This window comes from Pinus tabuliformis, chromosome 7 (assembly GCF_031772625.1).
Source record: "Pinus tabuliformis cultivar Carrire ecotype Pingquan chromosome 7, CPIR1, whole genome shotgun sequence".
NCBI lineage: Eukaryota > Viridiplantae > Streptophyta > Pinopsida > Pinales > Pinaceae > Pinus > Pinus tabuliformis.
The window spans coordinates 501,954,380-501,964,554 of NC_142293.1; positions in this window are offsets into that span (position 1 = coordinate 501,954,380).

The window sequence follows — 10,175 nt, forward strand, 5'->3', positions numbered from 1 at the left end:
CATTTCTTGACCCTGAGAGAGAAATTTCTAATTTAAATTGGTAAAAGTTGTTATAAATATTAAATTTAAATTTCTTGAAAATCTCACAACTTTAGTAATAAATTAATTAATTATATATATATATATATATATATATATATATATATATATATATATATATTAATTAAAAAAAAAATTGACTTAAGTTTTCTAAATACAACAATAGATTGAATTTTATAAACCAAAATTGAATTGGCTAAATTGTATTTTTGAATAATTTATTATTATTATTATTTTGTATTAAAAATTGAATGAGTTACACATTTTCGTCTAATTAAGAACTAATTAAATTATTTTACCTTTAATTATTTTTTCCATGTGAGTATTGAAATATTTTACTAATTACGTTATAATGAATATGAATGAACTATCTAAGCAATAGAAAAATATTTATCGTAATTTTACAATCCTAATTTCAACTATACTAAACTTTATAATTTATAAAAATATCTTTGCATTTTTTTAAAGTAAGTCGTTTGCATGCAATTTCATATATAAAAGTTTGATATAATTTCACCAATATATAATCTATAATAAATATTATTTCATAAAAATAAATAGTATGATGACAATCATCTAACAAATATAAATATCATCTAAGATACACATTCAAGGTCACTACCATCATCTAATTATATACACCTCTAACACATATAAACGTCGTTAGCTAGAACACAAATCTAATAATCTAACAAGGCATCATCATCATGATCACATCTAACAAAATAAAAACATTGTAATATGACATCATCACCACACACAACCTCAAATTAATATACATCTCATGTCAAATAACTGCTATCACATACACATCTATCTGCAAGCACATTAAATGAAGATATCTAACATGATCTAACCATATGCATATCAACACCAACATACAAATTAAGTACATAAACATGAATAAAAGAATGCACCATATATATATATATATATATAAAAACAAGACAAATAACTGCAATCAAATATTTGATACAACAAACGTAGTAGTGCCAACATGGACTGCAATAGAAGACGATGGATGGTCAACTACTGCCTGAACGTGTGTCGAACTCTGAGGTGGAGGAGGAGGTGGTTGGTTTGGTTTGTCAGGAGAAACATAAGGCACATGCTCTAGCTTTGACATCTCATCATCAAGCGACTTAGGAGGAGGTGTACTACTAGAAGGATCACCAACTCCCTGACCATGGTTTGATGGGGTACTACTACCATAAGCATCATGATCACCACCCTCATCTGACGTATATGTCGTTGCATGCACCACATCCCTCATCATTGCTAGTAGCCTACTAGCTTCGATGATATGACGCATAAGAGGCGTCATCTCGTGCAGGCAGTCCCAACCTAGGATTTGTGCTAATATCTCGAGCCCTCACAAGGTAGACTCCCTTCTCAACCAAATCTATGGCCAATATGTTGTAGTAGTCCATCCAAAATCGTAGACTAGACCTACAACCTCGGACACCCATGAGCCCCTGAGGATGTGCCTCACCCTCATGGGCCTCGTCTATCTCCTCATATCCTCCATACGGTGGGGGAGGAGGCATTTCCTCATCAAATGTGCCGATGTTTACAAAATATACAGTATGCAACAATAATTAGACAATTTAATAAAACATGTTAAAAAACGTTATAGAATAAATTTTATTATAATTAATTAAAACACTAAAATCAAACTAGATTAGTTTAGAGAAAACACTAATATTAACTCTATCATCTTGAGGCTTAGCCGGTGTGAAGAGGATGTTGGGACATTGTCTCCAATCAATCCCCATGTACAGAAATGACAGCAAGATAAACACATGGTCAAACTCACTAGCCAGTAGCACCAGTGTCTGAGTGGAAATCCTTGTCAGATACTCTGGTAGGCCTCTATTGGGCATCATCTGGCCCGACATGCGCATCTTGACCTCAGTGATTGGCCTAGGAGGGCGATGGTCAAATGCAGGCCTTGTCTCTAGAAACCTCTCAAAAATTAAACAAAAAAACTCTTAAGTGAAAGGGAAGCTCACCCTCCCATGTATCATTGCAAGACATCTATCTAAAGACATACAAAACTGCCTCAAAAAAATGGCAGACCATTTGATATAACATGGTGCCTGAATCAAAGAATTGACATAATACAAAATAGGGCAAAAAATGTGTTGCTCATCACTACTAAAGTGTGCAATTGCGGTGATTAATAACGAGAGGCACCTAACCTCCTGTGCTACAAAAGAAGAAATTTGTATTTATTCACCATGCACCTAAAAATCTATTAGATGGACTACATGAGGCCCAACATATCTCTGAGAGTAGGCAAGATGACTCTCTATTACAACTCCATGGTAGACATCATAGAACTAGGGAAAATACTCCCCTCTCCCGGATAGGCCAGTGATGAAGTATATTTTGTCCTTAGAGGTCCTATAGCACGCCCTAGGACCGACATGGAAACTCTACACCCGGACACTCCATCAACAGATCAGATGCACCAACAAGATAGAGTGCGCCTTCAGGGATGTAGCCTCCTCATAGTACTTGAGGAGGCCTACATTCTTAAGAGTGCTTGGGTCGTTGTAGTAATAAGGCGAGGGTATAAATCCCTCTCGCTCCCTCTAGCCTTCCATGGTTAGACTGTTATCACCCAACCATTCTTACTAGGTAGATCGAAATACAACATGTAGGATTACTTTTACCATGGAAAATTCACTTTCACCATAGGAAATAATTTAGTAAACCATTTTTCCTAAATTATTTCTCATTAAAATTCAAAAAACCCCATGAGAATAATTAAATAAATCAATATTTATTTAATATTCTCTAGAAATAATTATTAAATAATTATTTGATAATTATTTCTTGATTAGGGATCAATATTTTAGCTAAAAAATGAAAGTGCTCAGAATTGCTTCAAAACTGAATTAATGGATATAGTTTGTCTCCAAATTTCCAACACCGTAAACGGTTCAAAAAACCAACATCGTATGCAAAAGTTAAAGCTTCTGCAAGTTTGGTAAAAAGAAAGCCCCCCGGGGCCAGCGCCCACCCCATGTGACCAAGCGCCTGAACCAGGAGCTAGGGGCCAACTGTTAAGTGGGATTAGTGTGCCACTAATCAATTTATCATTTAATTAATCCGTAATTAAGTTGGCAGAATTTATGGCGGAGCCACTAAATCCGGAACCGCCACCAAACTTGGCAAACTTAACTGGTAGTTCTCCATATTTAGAGGAGGTTTTCTAGGAAACACTGTTTGAGCCATAACTTACTCAATGCTCAACTAAATTTCAAAAATTAATAGTCATTTTTGGCTAATTGGCATGCTGGGAATTCATTGGAGCAGGTTTCAGAGGCAAAAGAGGTCATCTACAGGTGTTTTTGTTCACTTGAAGATTTTTGAAGCCTAGGGCCACCAGGTGTTGGAGACCATTCCCAGAGCAGCTGGTAACCAAATTGAGTAAACAAATAGTCATTTCTGATAGATTTGAATGTTTTAAACTCATTGGATCAGGTTTCAGAGCAGAAGAGGTCATCTACATGTGTTTTTGGTCACTTGAAGATTTTTGAAGCTTAGGGCCACCAAGTGTTGGAGGCCATTCCCAGAGTAGCTGGTAACCAAATTGAGTAAACAAATAGTCAATTCTGATAGATTTGAATGTTTTAAACTCATTGGAATAGGTACCAAGAGCATTGGATGCATGTAACATCAATTTTAGCACTATTGAAGCTAATACAAAGGCCCACACTATGAAGCTGGACCAAGGAGATGTAGCCCAAGAGGGGTGAACTCCTTCAACAAAAAATTGTGTATTGAGCTCTGTTATTTGTGCTTGCTGTGTTTTTATATGCTATTGTTCAACCATTTAAATTCATGCTTTTAAGTTCATGAAAAACACTAAATTTCACCAAGTTAGATGAATTGACAATCACATGCTCATGGATAAACTCTCTATGGATAAGAAAACCAAAGCAAAGAAAATTTTATATCTGGAAATGATACTAGCATAACATTAACTAGCAATCAATTTCAGATCATTTCTGTTCACCTTTGACTTAATCACCTTGGAATAATTAAATAAATCACTATTTATTTATTATTCCTTATTTTTATTTTTGTAATAATTGTTAAACCATTATTTAATAATTATTTCAAATTCACACTTTTCTTAATTCTCACAAAGTGATTAATAAATCATTTTTATTTGTTAATTACTTCAACCACTTTCTAAATAAAGATATTTGACCATTTTGAATATCTTTTCCCTCTCAAAAATATAATAAAGTATTCACAATGGTTAGATTTTTTTATTTTTTTTTGTAAGCTTGGCATGACTACATCTTTAACATGTCCAATATATCACCCTGATCGGGGTGGGGAATTGAACCAGTGACTTCACATGAAGGAGTGCCTTAACAAAGCACTCAATCAACGTCTATCCAAGACCCCGTGGACACAACTAGATTTTGATTTAGTCAATAATATTTTATTATTTTCTAATTCCTAATTTGGCTCAATACTTTGTTATAAATAGATGGGTTTTTCCATTCATTCTTCACCTTGATCATTCTCATTGTCACCACTATCATCTCATCACATTTGAGCTCCCACTTGAGTTCAAACTATTTTTTATTTTTGCCCATTGCAAGTTGAGAGAGAGAAACAAATCGTTGAAGCACAAGGACATCAAAAGGACCCATCCCACAGAGGGGGATCTATAGACCCAAGTTTATAAATTATCCTCACCAGGTGTATCATTTATATTAATAAAATTTGTTTATTCATATGATCCATTAGGTTGCTACAATTTTATTTTTGTTGTTATATGTTTCTGGTTGCATATGATCTTTTGCTGCAGGGTTTTTCTTCTTTTTTCATTGCAGATCTGAAGCATAGACAATCATATTTTTTTGTTAGGGTCACTTGTCACCAGTGACTTAAGTGAAACATTTTTTTCACACTTATCTGAAATCTTTACACTAACAAATGACGAATTCGCTGGGGATTTAGCGATATAGTCGCTAACAAATGGCGACTCCACTGGTGTAGTAATTCAGAACCTTGGTGACTGTTGTTTTAGCTATCTTCAGTGTTTTTCCAGCTATTTTTAGCCCTCTCAATTTCTATTTTTAGATCTCCTTTATTTTTTTGGAAAATTTTTTGTTTCTGTTAGGGTTCCACATCTTTCTGCAGGTCACAGGTACCTGTCGAGCAGGAGATGATACATTCTGGGTCAGATTTTTCGAGCGAGAGAAGCGGGAACATAGTGCACTTTTTGGCCCAATGACTATGGCCAACACACTTTTTTACCGAATATCTACTCCTAACACACTTTTCAGGTCAGTTTCTACACTGCAATTTTTCAAAATTTTCCAGATTTTGTCGAGAGTGTTGCGTGTGTGTTGGGAAGGGATTCTATTCTTTCCTGAGTCACCCCTATGCCTAGATCCACTTAGTAGTTTCTCATTGAGGAATGAAAAATCCCCATAGGGTTTAGAGTACACCTCCATCATTTAGGAAAATAATTGTTGAGCTAAGAAGTCTAATGTGCAAAATTTTCAACCACTATTGTTTAGGGTTTTGTCCATTGTTTTGCAACCCTCTTGGATAGGTTTCTTCAACATTTTACTCCCTTTATAGTTTATTGTTACCTTTCCCCCTTAGGATCCCCTTGTGTATCCTCCCTTTCTTCCTTATATGAGTAGTTTGAGCCTCCCTGATTTTAGCCAACTCATCAATGATCCTCTTCTCCATAACCCCAATTGGCCTCCTATGCCTACCAAGCTTCCTTTCAACATTCCCAAGTTCGAAGGTAATCCTGGAGAAGACCCCACAAATCATGTTCGCTCTTTTCACATGTGGTGTTCATCAAATTCCATTACTAAAAACTCCATTCATCTTCGTCTCTTCCAACGCACCCTAACTGGAGCTACTGCCAAATGGTATGTGGACCAACCACATGCCTCCCATTCCACCTTCGCGACTCTCGCCAAAGATTTTATTTCCTATTTCCAATTACCTCTCCGATATGACACAGGTACTAAACTCTTGACCTCTTTTCATCAAAGTTCTGCCACCCGCCTTTCTGACCATGTACAAGAATGGCGCAGAAGGAGGAGCATGTGTAGAGCCCTTGAGTTTGAAGATCGTGTCTATATGGATTGGTTTTTAAGAACTCTTTTTTCCCCCATAGGTAAAGATGTCACCTCCCACTTCCCTCATACTGAGGAATAAGCTCTCCAGATAGCCTTGAAATATTATCTAATCTATACTCAGTTAGGTTATGTTTATACTAGCCACCTCAATTTGCCTCGGCATGGTGCTGCTAATGCACTGAGGCCATCTCATGTCACTAACATCATTGTTGGATTTCTTTCCCACAATCAACCTCCACCATATGCTCCACCTCCTATGTGTTATGCTAAACCCTGGGGGGGACCAATTCTTCTTACACCTATCCCCCTTCTGATCCTTCACGTGTCAACTTACCAAGGTAACAACATGTCATATGCATATCCCCATCTGCATCAGTGGATGCCAGAGCTAGTTGTTGCTCAACCTGCTTATTCACATGTTGTCGTGAATCCTTACTATCCTTATGCACCGCCTAACACTCCAACCCCGCTAACACCAATGCCTCATCCTCCCATTCCTCCCCCACTAACACCAATGCCTCATCCTCCCATTCCTCCCCCACCTTTGCCACAACAATAAACACCCCCTCAAGGTTAAGTGTATGCTCACTAGAGTACTACCAATCCCCTCAACCCTAAGAGGAGGAGAAAGGGGAAAGGTAAGTGATACCAACAATCTCAAGGTAACCAAGGCAATCAAGGTACACAAACTAATGCCCTTAAGGGTGACTAACCTAATCTCGCAACCCAACAACAGGGTAGACAACCCAAGTAGAACAAGGCTCTCAAAACAAATAAACCTTGTGCATGTTGCATAGTTTTTTGCCATTATACTCATGAATGTTCCCTTTTATCTCCAATGCGTTAGGTATGGGAAGTTCGAGCAACTCCTTCTACAGGACCTCAGCCCACTACTCCACCTCCTGCTTCATCACAACTGAAAATGCTTACTAATACTTTTCCTCATCAAGGATATGTGGCTGCCCAACCCACACAGAATATTGTAGCCACCCAACCTTCACAATCTAGCCATAAAAATTATCAGATTCTCATGATGAATGTCGTAGAAGTCGACACCGAACAAGTTCACCTGTAGACTCAGTCATGCCAATATGACAAACCTCCTTCAAAGTTAGCCACTGAGTCACAACCCAAAGTTTCCACTTAGCCCCTGTCGTCACCAAATGGCACCTTACAAATCCCTTCGCCTAAGGTAGAGGTCCCTCTTAAGACCCCCAAAGGTCCATTACATTGAAATGTTGCTCTATCTAAAGCTGCCCATACATATAACATAGTAGATGACTTGACACAATCTTCTACTGCCATGTCAATGCTGGAAGTCCTCTAGACGTGCCCATCTCGACGGAAAGATCTATTGTCTGCTCTAGGCACTATGGTACCTCTTGATGGTCATTTGATTGTCTTTGATGTTGTTAAAGCAGAACATCCCCCCTTCCTTCATTTTTTCTTTTCAAATACCAGTATCCATAAAGAACGCCACTGTCCAATGGTGTATCATAAACGAAGTAACCTCCACCTATGTGATGGTCGCTAGTGTTTGGAAGCAACTTCGTTCCCCAGACTTGTAACCATCCACTATCACTCTTCGTGCTTGGGACGATCACCCATCGTAGCCCCTCAATTTATATCACAACTGCCCCATTACCATTGCTGGAAAGACGGTCTTGTTCGATATTTAAGTCATTGATGCCCCTTTAGATTATAACATCTTGTTGGGTCATAGTTACACCTATGCCATGTCTGTTGTCTTTCACAAGATATTCTTTCCTCACAATGGAAAGATCGCCACTATTGATTAATTGACTTACTATGACCCTCAGCCTCAAACCTCTCCTCATACCATTATTTCATCTATGATTGGAAATAAGGTCGTTCCTACCTTTACTAATGTTTCTCCTGGATTTTATAAACATTCCACGTTGCTTGGGGCTTATTATGGCCCACCCCCTACCACTTATTACCCTATCTCTTCAAGTGTTTGCATGCTTCAAGTGTCACGGGCAGCTGCCAAGCAGTCTGGTATGCCTTCACAGTAGCTAGCCCCTTTGCAACCCCTGCTCGAGACCCAACTCGTCTTTCAGGTACAATTCCTCCAGTCCAATTTCCTTGTTCTAGTATCTCTCCCGATCCTTTCCAACCAAGAACCATTCCCTGAGATCTTAACCATCCAGGAGCAGTTTCCCCAAGTCATTACCCCTCTGATTAGATACCTTTCTTATTCCCACCACCAGGAATCTTTTCTACCCCTGTTATGGCTACGTTGAGTCTTCCTAACATCACCTTGGGGATCCCAGTACGGTACGTTGATACTCCCGCAAACACTCCTCCCGACCAATTCAAACCTTACACAACTTTAACTCTGGTTCAAATTGTTGTTCCTTCCCTTTCCTTTGCTTCAGTTCCACAACAACATCAACAGGAAGCCACTCATGTTGCGAAAGCATATGGTGAGGGGGGTATTGTGGCCACAACCCCCCCATAATATTTCTAGAAAATTATTAGGACCCTTATTCTTTTTCCAACCCCCTTCTTTATTCGCGTTTAGCGGATTTTGACTTTTCTGATCCTTATCATTTGGCTTAGGGGTATTCAATCATGTTGGCTTTGATCATTATTTTACACACCCTTCATTTTGACCATTATGATTAACACTTTTGAGTTTTTGCACCTCTTCGCTATCTTTTGCGTTCATGACAGAATTTTCATATTGGTCATGAGAAGGCAATACGACACCTTTGGTTGCCACATCACCTTACAAATGACATTAAGGGAGTTTCCTTTTCCCTCTTTCAAATTTTGCTTACATTCTATTGAAACCGATTGTTGGTCTTATTCTTAAAAGTTGATCTTTAAAAGTATTGCAGATTAGTTTTAAGCATGATTTGCAAAAGAAAGAAATTCCCACTAAAGCATACAAATATAATCCTTAAATCATTAACTATGCTTTAAAATAAGGAGCTTTATTAACAAATCACTTTACAACATAAAATCTATTGTTTTAGCATAATCATCATTTCATTTATATTTTTATGTTAATATTTTATTTTATCTTGTAAGATTTCTCTCATGGCTTATGCTCTTGATGGATTTCTTTGTGGTTTGCTAGCATTTGTCTTAAATTTTTCATTTAATTTGGTGATTGTCTTTTCATTTCACTTTTTCAATAAAATGGGGGAATATTTTTATTTCTTTCAACTTGGCATAATCATTAGGAAAGTAGTTTTATGCTCTATTTTCTATTAACGAAACCTTATCCTTAAGGAATACTTCAATGAAGATGATTTCGTTATGCCCATTTTCAACTTTCCTAACCAATGAAGTCCCTGGTTTTGGTTCTTTGTGTTTAAGTCTTTCTGTCATTTTCTAATGAACTATCTTTTAACCTCATTTTCAAGAGAGAAAAATATATTTATCATAAGTTATTTAAGGTCATTAGTTCTTGAGGGACAAGGCTAATCAAGTAAATATTAGTTACCTTAAAAAAATTATGCCATCCCTCACTCTTAAGGAGCAATTTTCCACCCCATCTATTAAGTAATCTTTATGAGATTAACAATAACCATAGTTAAACCTAAAAACAAGAATGGTGAATTGAAGGATAAGAGGTCTCATCACGAGCCGGCCTACCATGATCATAGGTTCTAAAATTGTGACATTACCATTATTGGTCACCAAGCCAAGGTAATGGCTTTCGACCATAAGGTTGAAGGACAAGAGGTCTCATCACAAGCCAACTTGTTCCCTATGTTAGATCTTATGAATGACATTGTATTTAACTGGTTACCAAGCCAAGACAATGATCTTCGGTTGACATCCAAATAACTTTTGAAATCATCTTGTAACTATGCATTTATTTCTAATAGATGGGACAATGGCATCTAAAAGGGTTAAAAGGCATCCTTGTCGAGGCTATAGATGCCTGCTGGCAGTAAACTAGCATTTGTTTCAATTTGGTGATTGTCTTTTCATTTCACTTTTCCAATAAAATGGGGGAATGTTTTT